The sequence below is a fragment of the Danio rerio genome, chromosome 24 (genome assembly GCF_049306965.1).
Source record: "Danio rerio strain Tuebingen ecotype United States chromosome 24, GRCz12tu, whole genome shotgun sequence".
In the NCBI taxonomy this organism is placed as follows: domain Eukaryota; kingdom Metazoa; phylum Chordata; class Actinopteri; order Cypriniformes; family Danionidae; genus Danio; species Danio rerio.
The window spans coordinates 40199898-40212043 of NC_133199.1; the positions used below are offsets into that span (position 1 = coordinate 40199898).

At 38.1% G+C, this 12146-nt stretch overlaps 1 protein-coding gene across 23 annotated transcripts in view; it reads left to right on the plus strand.

The window, feature by feature from the left end:
* The window catches only part of srcin1b (SRC kinase signaling inhibitor 1b), a 133522-nt gene that overhangs the window by 1065 nt on the left and 120311 nt on the right, over nucleotides 1–12146 (plus strand). The window lies entirely within an intron of this gene.

Here is a 12146-nt window from a genome sequence, read left to right on the forward strand (position 1 = left end):
TGGATGTTGGATGGATGGAATAGCGGATGGATAGATGATGGATTAATGGATGTACCGAGGGAAAGATAATTGGTGGATGGATGGAATGGTAGCAAGATAGATTGAAAGATGGGCAGATCGTTGAGTAGAGGGATAGATGATTGATTGATTGATTGATTTGATTGATTGATTAATTAGTGGAACTGGTGGAGGAATAGATGGATAGATGAATGAAATTGGTGGATCAATTGAATGTTGTATGGATGGAATGGCTAGATGATAGATTAATGGATGAAGAAATGGACGTACAGAGGGATAGATAATTGGTGGACAGATGGAATGGCAGCAGGATGGATAGATAGATAGATAGATAGATAGATAGATAGATAGATAGATAGATAGATAGATAGATAGATAGATAGATAGATAGATTAAAAGAGTTTGAAGATAGATAGATAGATAGATAGATAGATAGATAGATAGATAGATAGATAGATAGATAGATGATGAATGGATACAATTGATGGATGATAGATTGATTAATGGGACAGGTGAAGGAATAGATGGATGGATGAATGAAATGGTAGATAAATGGAATGTTGGATGGATGGAATGGCAGATGGATAGATGACAGATTGATGTATGAATGAATGGATGGACAGAGTGATAGATAACTGTTGGATAGATGGAATGGCAGCAAGAGAGGTAGCTAAATGAATAGGTGAAATGCCAGATAGATAATGCATCCATAAAATGGCAAACCGAATAACAGATGCAATAGATAATCAAGGGTGTAGTTGCAAAATCAAGCTGCCTAAATAACAAGGGACAAGTAATAGAATAGACTTGATGTGTGTTAATGGTGAGGTGTGAAACCGCTGCTGCACCACTAGTGGAAATAAACTGAACTGCAAAAATATTGTTATCGAACAGGTTTTCCATCCTTTGGGGAAAACCAGTCTAATGTTTTGCACATGGGAAACAACTTCACACCTTTTGGATTATCCTGCAGATTCACAATTCCCTATCTGGCCTGTTGACAAGCTGCAAAACGGCTCTGTTTTCAGACGGACAGAGATTCACCTTAACGTGCAGTTTCTTCCTGCTTAATGCTGAAGCTCTGGTATTCATCAATCAGCATTCAAAAGGAACGTTTTGCTCTGGTGTTGAGAAAAAGAGACATGCAGAGAGAGAGATTTGGAGATTTCAGAAGGCTTTTATTACTACAAGAAAACACAAAACCTTTTTCCAACAAACAAGTCGCCCCAAAAAAATAAAACAAGCATTAAAATCCCTCTAGTACAATTAATCAATGACACCAAAGCTAATCAAAAGAGACAGGATCAGTCATAGCTTTAAAATATGGCAAATCCTAGATTTCAATGTTAAAAAAAGACCACTTCTAAATTACTAATCATGTTAGTAAAGAAAGAGAGAAAGAGAGAGAGCTGATGTGGATTGTAATGGACTATAGATCTATAAACCCCTCTAAGTGAGTGTGTGAGCAAATGCTGAGGACTGATGGGATGTGCGACTGTCTCTCCATCATTTCACAGACTGCAGAGAGAGAGAGAGAGAGAAATTTGAGAGGTCAACATGAAGATATCATAGAGATGTAGAGCGGCAGAAGATATTGAGGAAAGCAATGATGGTGGAGGAGGTGGACTAGAGAGCGACTAGAAAGCTGCGGAGAAAGGGCTGGATGGATGAAGAAACACGAGAAGAGCCATCAGTCTGTGATTAATTGGCAAAAATGTCATGTTGCATGAACGCCCACCTCATCATATACTGGCTTTGGTGTGCATTGTGGTCAACACAAACTGCATTGCACATCGATCACTAAAGCAGTTCTGTCTTCAATAAAATCTTTGGATTGGGACAGTATGGAAAAGGCAAATAAAAAAGGAATAGTGATTTCTATATTTACTTTGACTTGTGTTTCATTGCAGACAATACGACAAACATTATTTAATGTGTTCCTGGTGATGTTTATTGTTTTCCCCCCAAAATAAAAACACAAATAAAAAATACATTTTTAAAATAAAAACAAAAACAAATTTAACAAAAATAACAACACTTTATTATTACGTTTTTTTATGTAAAATAAAGCTAAAGTAATAATTGTAAAACAAACAAATAAATAAAATTATTTTTTCCTGGGGGGGGGGGGGGGGTGGGGGGGGGGGGCGCGCCTAATGAAGAGCGGGGCCGAGGGTGTGCCGCGTCGCGGGGGCACTTTTGATCATTTTGGAAGGGCACTTTCTATCCAAGACTAAATAGGGCATGTGCACTGCACAGGTTGAGCCCTATGTGTGCATGTGCCTGCTTTTCTGGCAGAAGTCAGTATCTTTCTTGGTTTATTGTGCTCCCTGAAAACTCAAAATATTTTAACCCTAAAATGAGAGAAACTCTGGGTTTTCTGTTTTAAAATGGCAGGTTTGTTAAACTTGACAAAGCAGGGTAGGTCAAACCTGTTTCTGAAAGAGAGGTAACTTTAACTCAGTTACTGTGGTAACTTACTCTGTGAACCTAACCTGGTCAGGAGCAGGTTTTACTTTCTAAACTCAGTTTCTGTCGGTCTCCGCATTTCTTGCCTTAGCCTTATGTTTCCACCCACCTATTTTAATGCTCATTTTGTATATGAGCATAAAAACGATTGATGGAAACGTCATGATGCACATAACTTTTAAAAATATGCATAAAACACACGCATAACTAAGTAGGATAAACTTTTATTCGATAAGAACAGATGTGCATAAACTATGATGGAAACACTTTTACTGAACAAATTCCAGTATGTGCATTTAAAAAAGGTTTATTTATATGATATTGAAAATGTGTGTGAATGGACAAACCAGCAGGCTGAGCACACTGTTAACCAGCCTAAATAATGTTTTAGTCATTCTGAAATGCCTTTTCAGTATTAATGTATATTATTAATGACCTCCAGAGCGTCTGGAGCGTGTCATGAGCGTCTGTTCTCCACATCTCATAACTTTAAATGTCCCCACGTGTTCATTGTGTGTCAGTATTGTCTTCTAAGGCGCATGTACATTTTATTAAGTAAAGAAAAGATTGACACAGCTTCTTCTATCGTAGTAAATTCTGTTTTTACTGTTGATATTTGGTGCCAGTTAATCAGGAAGTGATGATTTTGTTCTCTTTGACTCGTTGAAAGAGTCAAAATTCGCACATATTCGCACATATCTTTTATGCGTTATTCCAGTTTTGGACGTGAATTTATGTAATATATTTGAATTGAAACATAGCTATTCCCTACATTTTAGTCACACACAGAACAAAGTCACGTACGAGAATGGCTTGTCCTTTTTTCATAAATAATCGGCTTAAATTCACTGACCTTCAACATGTATTGTAACTAGATTAATGGGATTATTATTCTTTCTAAAAACTATTTTTTTGTACTGCTTACATTCTAAATATCATATCAACCTCTATCACTTGATCAATATAAATGGCAGACACACAAGTGCACATTTAAATGTATTAAAACTGATAAACGTGTATAAAAGTTTATAAAAAATTTAAAAATGTCACACCTTACATTACTTATTTTATTTTATATATATATATATATATATATATATATATATATATATATATACATACATTTTTATTTATTTTATTTATATATATAAATATAAATTATATATATATATATATAATTTAAAATATTTAAATATTTTTAAACCTATTTTAATAGCTCAATATTATAAGCCCCTTTAAGCAATATATATTTTTGATATATTTTATATATTTTAATAACAGATATATTTTCTGTTATACAATGCCCTGATTACACTAATTAAGCATTTGCATGTAACTTTAAGCTGAATACTAGTATCTTGAAAAAATCTAGTAAAATATTATGTACTGTCATCATAGCAAAGATAAAAGAAATCGGTTATTAGAAATGAGTTATTAAATCTGTTATGTTTAAACTGTGCTTTAAGCATCTTCACTGTAAGAAAAAAACTTTGGCTACAAAAAAAAATCCTGGGATTTTGTCTTTTTGTTTGATTAATAATGTTAAAAACAGACGGCAGCAAGGATTAGGCGCACTGTCACTTTAAGAATAGTGCGGCTCTGATATGGTTTCTCTTTCACGTGTCTTTTGACTCTCAACTTGATTGTTAGTTACACAAATAAGGGGTTAAAATAAATAATCACTAAACACCGCGCTCTGACACAAATGTGCATGTATTTGACCATTAAAGCGCTCACATTAAGATGGCGTTAGATGTGTGTGCTCTGCTAGTCTCCGAGCCTGTCTGAGGCTAAGCGCGGCGCGCACACACACACAGCACGTGCTCTTTCACGCTTATAAATATATGAATGAATCGAACGTACATCAATGAATGATGCGCATCCCGTGCTGCAAAAGTTACATTACAGCACATGCTTTTAGTCATTTTCACGTGAAACTGAGCTTTGCAGAGCGACAAATGTGTACAGCTGGAAAGAGGCGGTATATGATGGAATAATCGTTTATCTTGATTAATGGTTTTTCATAATCGTTAGAAGCCATAATCGAAATCGAAACTGGATTTTCGATTAATTGCACAGCCCTATGCAGTGGTGCTTCTTTTTAAACATTTAAGCTCATATTTGCTATAATGTTGCATGAGCACATCAAGTTCAGCTGGAGAACGAAATGCTGATAACTTTTTAGGATATTGCCATAGTCACTCGTAATATCTGCACTCTATTGATAATGCCTTTTTATAGTTAAGGTGTGCACGCTTAACTCTGGCTGTTTCTCAATTCCAAGAACGCAGAGAACAGACTTGCGTTCTTGTGGAGAGCGGTCTTGCCAGGTGTCTTCGGAAGAACGAACTCAGGAGACCGCGAGGGCAGAGAACACATCCTTTAAGAAATGGGATGCTGCGTTCTTCCTGATGGTCACGTGACCTTCACGCATTTTAAATGGGAATTATTTAAACATTACAGCATTCATACAACGATTTTTTTTTTTCCCTCTTCAAAATATATACTTTGCATAAAAACATTATAAATGTATGTTGCACAATATAAATAAAACACATTTTAATACGAATTTCAGCAAACAAACACCCTTAATGTGTTTATTCCTTTATTAAGATATTCAGGTTAATGGTTACTTTTACAGTTTCATTTAGGGAAACTCCTGAGGTAAATAAGTGATTTCTCTGAACTTTAATAATAAATCTAAATAAAATGCTGCGCTTCCCACCTCCAGTCGCAATGACTTCTGGGACTTCCAGAGCGAGTTCGGTCCTCAAGTCTGCATCAGTGCGTCCTAGATATCAAGATCACATCCGGAAAGTTGCACGCGTCCTCCGTACTTGCGGTCTTGAGTATTGGAACTGAACTTAGGCAGCTGATGATGACGTTGCACGAGAACACGAGGACGCAAGACCGCTGAAGAACGCATATTGAGAAGCAGCCTCCGAGTTGGTCTACTCAAGGTTGATTGACCTAACTCAGATCAGCTGTTCTAAGACTGAAAACTCTGATTTTTTAATCTTTTGGTGAATCAACTCAGTTTAAGTTTAAAATCTGAGTTGTTTGAACCTCCTTAAGGAAACGGGCCCAATGTCAGCGACTCTACGAGATAGAAAAGTGGGTTGTGATCCGTCCATCTATCTAATTTAAATTTAAAGTGACAGTCACCAAAATGGCAAAATTTGGATCAAACCCTAAAATGGGCAGTTTCAAAGAGATATAAAACATTGTGTGTATTTTTTTTTAAGCTGAAACTTCACACACACACACACACACACACACACACACACACACACACACACACACACACACACACACTCTAGGGATATCAAAGACTTATTTTCACATCTTGTAAAAAGGAGCATAATTGGTCCCCTTAATGGTTTGTAAATAGCCTTAATTGTACATTCAAATGAAGTGTGGGCAAATAAAATATCACAATGTCAGTTTTTTTCCAGTATCATAGAGCCCTTCCCCTTAGTCATGTCCTTCTGCAGCCGAGCCTGGAGGGTGATGATTGGATTCTTGGTCGGCTGCCATCATTAACATCTGTCTGAATGTCCGGACTCTAATATTAGATTCATAAATGCATCATAATCTCAGAAGACTACAACTCCATCCACGCGTTATAGCACACAATAAACGCTCGTCACAACATGAGACGGTAACCCACAAAAACACAAAGGAAATTTGTAGTTTTTGCACCGCTGCACCAGGCAAGCTTTTCTTGTTTGATTCGTACGGTTTGTTGATTGTACATTTGGTTCCTCCGAGAGTCATGTGGTAATGCTTCACTCATCACAACAGCGCTTGCGTCTCGATGGGACTGTGTGCGTTCGGTGTTTGAGATAAAGAGAGAAAAGGAAAGTTGTGTGTGCATGACGGAGCAAAAAAGAGGAATAAGGAGCAGACGGATGCGTGTTGCTGTTGGGATGTCCTGAACATCTGTCTCTCTGTCAGTGAAGCTTCAAAGGCTGATGTTGGACGTAGATTTACACCATGCCCGGAGGAGAGAGGTTGAGTTTGTCTGACATAAAAGTGGACAGACAGAATAAGAAAGGAAAAGATTAGGAAGCTAGAAATGGAGTTGTTCTTGGGGAAATTAAATAAATAGTCTTTTGAAAAAACTCTTTATGAAAAAAGAAGGGTAAACCTATAGGCATAGGTGAATAATAAGAGGTCAGTATATGGAAATGGCCATACCATGAGTGTCATGCTTTGTTCACACCAGATGCAGTGCACGTGAATTACTTGCGATATTCATGCGTAAATAGACGAGCGAACATTTTGCGTTTACTCGCTTCATTCGCACGTTAAATGCACATCACGTCAAATTGACTACACAATAGATAAATTGACTCACAATAGATGACTCCACTATAGATAAACTCGATTATCGCATAAAAGTTGTGCGAATGAAGCATCGTTTCCATCCAACGAATCAAAGCGAACAAAATTGTCACTTCCTGATTAACTGGCGCCAAATATCAACAGTAAAAACTGCATTTGCTGCAGTAGGAGAAGCTGCATCAATCTTTTCTTAATGAATGCGCCTCAGAAGACAATGCTGACAAGCAGTGAGCGCGCAGTGGCGTTTGAAGGTGTCAGACGCGGAGCACAGGCGCTCTTGATTCTCGAGGTCATTATTAATATAATAACATTAATACTGAAATGGTAAGGCGTTTTATAATGACCAAAACAACATTTCAGATGTTTTATAATGTGCTCAGCCTGACGTTTTATCCATTCACACACATTTTAAGCATCACATGATCTCTTTTAACAAAATCACATGACCTTTTTTAATGCGCATGCTGGAGTTTGTGCTGTAAAAGTGTTTCCATTGCAGTTTTGGATCTCAATCTTTTCTTATCGAATAAAAAGTTTATCCTACCCAGTTAGGCGCATAGGTTTTTTTATGCGCATTTTCAAAATGTATGCGCATCATGGCGTTTCCATCAACTGTTTTTTTTAAGTGCATTTGCAAAAAAAGTCCTTCAGTCGAGAGCAGTGAGGGATTTTCTTCTTGTTGTTTTATTAATAATGATGAAAACAGTGGGCAGTGGGAATTTCGCGCTGTCGCTTTAATGGTTTCGTTTTCACGTGTATTTTGATTGTCAACTCGTTTGTTTATTACACAAATGAGGGTTAATATGAATAATCACTAAACACTGCGTTTTGACACCTATTGACCATTAAAGCGCTCGCATTAAGATGACCGCTGACCGCATGCTTCTGACTGTGTATGCGTGCCACACACACATAAGCATGCGGTCTTTCACGCTTTTAAGAGCAACAAATGTGTACAATTGCAAAGGGGGCGGTATATAATGCAATAATATCTCGATTAATGGTTTTCATAATTGTTAGAAGCTAAAATCGAAATCGTATTTTCAATTAATGGCACAGCCCTAGTTCGGACATTCACTTCTGAATATAAAATTATCCAAAGACCTGAGGAGATTTTAATAGTGTTAAAGACTTGCGAATGGCAGATTGATCAATTCAGTAATTTTCCTTCAGCTTAGTCCTTTTATTCATCAGGGGTCGCCACAGCGGAAGGAACTGCCAACTTATCCAGCATATGTTTTACAAAGCGGAGGCCCTTCCAACTGCAGCCCAGTGATGGGAAACATCCCCTGTGTGAATTGACAATGGGGTATATGCCGAGCTAGAGTTTTTTCCATACTGAAACTTCCGGTGACCTGTTATTGTGAACTTTTTTCCAGTTTATACGGTTCCTTTTACAGAATCAATGTTGTAATGTCATTAAAAAACATTCAGTTAAATAAACTTTGCCATTCATTTATTTGCTCAAGCGTAAAATGAGACAATAAGCCGTTAACTCGCACGCGCCCGTCAGAATCAGCAGGTTAGCGCAGAAGCTCCATTGAATATACTGGTGAAAAATAAATGTTCATATTACAAAGACATAGCAGGGAAATTGTAATTCAATGCAGTGCTTCTTGTACAATCTGAGACCCACTTTATATCGGATATCACTCAGCTAGTGGAGATCACTGATTTTTAAAAAAAACAGACCTTAAATGTGCCAGTTTTTCCATTGCATACAGTTGGCCGGAAGCGCTTAACCCAGGTTACTGTCAAATTAAAAGTCCCATTAGCATGCTTCGGCATATACCCTATCCGGGGGGGGGTTCAACTTTTTCGGTAATGTTAGGGTGCTTTCACATCTGTAGTTCGCTTCATTTGGTCCGGACCAAGGGTAATAAATGATACATTGTTGCATCTTCTGCCGTCTTTGGGTCGTTTTCACACCACACTGCTGGCTTTAGTCCCAACCAGTTGAAACGAACCAAAATGCAGTCATCTGACAAAATCCACTTCTCTCATTGGCCAGATGTTGTTGAACATATTTCCTAAACTGCTTATTGATTGGTCAGAATTCACGTGCGGGAAAATGCCAGTGAATTCCCGCAAGTAAACAAAACCTTTTACTCTGGAGGGACGACTGCGCTGGCTGATTGTATCCCTGCTTTAGACAAACTATACATTATGAATGAAGCGCGGCCGCGGCTGGAAAACAGTGTTTAATGCATCGATCATCACTGCAGGAGGAGATATGAATTAATTTAGCTAAACTGCGACAATATTTGCGGAAATATTACCAGCGATCCATCAGGTATTGTTTTCCCCTCTCTCTCTCTCTGTTGGTAAAGCGCTGTCAACAAATATTTTTCCTCCATATCCCATAATGCACAGCGCATCGGCCTACGGCAGCTGAATTAGTCCAAAACGCGCAGTACTTGTTGCGGTTGGACCTGTTTTAGTACGGATCATATTCTCACCACATACGAACCACTTCAGGGTTAAAAGCGTAGTGTATCTATCTATCTACCACCTCTTCAAGCAGGTCTCGGTACGCTTATTTGGTCCGCTTTTGGTGCGCACTTGAGTACGATTGCTGCATTCTCACCTGCCCAAACGAACCGTACCAAAAGGGGAAACGAACTCTAGTGCGATTCAATCAAACTAAATAAGGCAGGTGTGAAAACCCTTAGTTTGTATAATACATTCACACCCAGGAAACATACTCATTCACTCCCATACACTACGGCTAATATAGTTAATTCAATTCATTTATAACGCATGTGAAAACACCCTGAGGAAACCCACACCAACACGGCGAGAACATGCAAACTCCACACAGAAATGCCAACTGACCCAGCCGGGACTCGAACCAGCAACCTCCTTGCTGTGAGGTAACTGCTAACTACTGAACCACTGTGTCCTCATTAATGGTCTGTTAATGAGCAAGTAGTTTGTCCTAAAGCTTGCATACTCTTCTGTTACACGCTCAAAAGTATGTACGTTTTCTTCTTAAAGTAAATACACTTAAGATGTACTATGCGAATTGGGACGCAGCAAACACCTGACATGCTTACAGAAAGTGTTTTAGGCCTGAGATAAAAAGCGAAGGGCTTTCTGATTTGATCACTTAGCCTTGTATCTAAACATGCACAAATGCCCACAATACCTTGCAGGTACAGTAAAAGCCTCTCTGCAGTGATTTTATTAGGTTGACACGCTTAAACTCTGCTCCTGCTGACCACAGCCTCTCTCTCTATCTCTAATGCTCACCCAGTGAAGCTTCACACTTGATTTAGCACATTTGCAAGATACCATCCTAAACATACCTAGCTCACGCGCTCGCTGACCAACATAAACATCATTTCCCTGCAGTCTTCTGCTAGTGCTGAGGTGACAGTGCTGAAGAGATGGGAATTAAAGAGGCGCTCGCTCACTACTGAGGGAGGAAGAGCTAGGAGGGAGTTGGCTGAGGAGTAAATGAGTGCCAGGAGAGATGGGGTGGAAGAGGCTGATAGGGGAAGAGAGACAGGCTCTGTTACTGTGCGTCCCTGCAGACTGCGTGGATTAGGAAGATGGGCGCATGTGCACATCAGCGCCTGTGGATGGATGGATTACTGTGATGCATTGACGTTCAGCTGCAATAGAAGGTTACAGCATACCAGGCACATGCTGCAGGAACATGGTGCTATAATAATATACATGAGGAATTATTAGAGCTGCTTCAAAACTATAATAGCTGAAATGTGTATTTAGATGTTTACTGTCTTTCTAACTTTTGCTTGTTTGATCTATCCTATCTATCTATCTATCTATCTATCTATCTATCTATCTATCTATCTATCTATCTATCTATCTATCTATCTATCTATCTATCTATCTATCTATCCATCCATCTATCAATAGTTCTATCCATCCATCCATCCATCTATCATTCTGTCTATCTATAGTTCTTTCCATCCATCCAACCATCCATCCATCCATCGTTCTGTCTATCTATAGTTCTGTCTATCTATCTATCTATCTATCTATCTATCTATCTATCTATCTATCTATCTATCTATCTATCTATCTATCTATCTATCTATCTATCTATCTATCTATCTATCTATCTATTTATCTATCTATCTTGTGATCCATCCATCTATCTATAGTTCTATCCATCCATACATCCATCATTCTGTCTATCTATAGTTCTGTCCATCCATCCATCCATCCATCCATCCATCCATCCATCCATCTATCTATCTTGTGATCCATCCATCTATCTATAGTTCTATCCATCCATCCATCTATCATTCTGTCTATAGTTCTGTCCATCCATCCATCCATCCATCCATCATTCTGTATATCTATAGTTCTGTCCATCCATCCATCCATCCATCCATCCATCCATCCATCCATCCATCCATCCATCCATCCATCCATCCATCCATCCATCCATCCATCCATCCATCCATCGTTCTGTCTGTATCTATCTATCTATCTATCTATCTATCTATCTATCTATCTATCTATCTATCTATCTATCTATCTATCTATCTATCTATCTATCTATCTATCTATCTATCTATCTATCTATCTATCTATCTATCTATCTATCTATCTATCTATCTATCTATCTATCTATCTATCTATGTCTGTCCATCCATCCATCCATAATTCTGTCTATCTAAAGCTCTGTGTCTCTATAGTTTTGTCTATCCATCTATCTATCTGTCTGTCTGTCCGTCTGTCATTCTATCTTTTATTCTGTCTATCTATCGTTATATTGTTTTTTAATTTATCATTCTCTGTCTATTGTTCTGTTTTTCCGTTTATCCATCCATCCATCCAATCCAAATTTTTCTTTTTTTTTCTCTTCTTTTTCCTTTTTCTTTTTTTATTTAATTTAAATAATTTTTATTTTTATTTTTGTTATAGTTCATTTTTATTCATTCATTCATTCATTCATTCATTTTCTTGTCGGCTTAGTCCCTTTATTTATCCGGGGTCGCCACAGCAGAATGAACCACCAACTTATCCAGCAAGTTTTTATGCAGCGGATGCCCTTCCAGCAACCCATCTCTGGGAAACATTCACACACACATTCAACACACACACACTCGTACACTACGGACAATTTAGCCTACCCAATTCACCTGTACTGCATGTCTTTGGACTGTGGGGGAAACTGGAGCACTTATTTTCTATTCGATTTCTGATTCAGCCCAGATGATTTTGGCTCTGTCGCTTTATTTTCTTTTCTGAAACCAGTTAAGAGTTGTCTTGCTGAAATGTCCACCTTGGTTTCATCTTTACAATCTAATAATGAAGGTGATGGGACTGAAGCA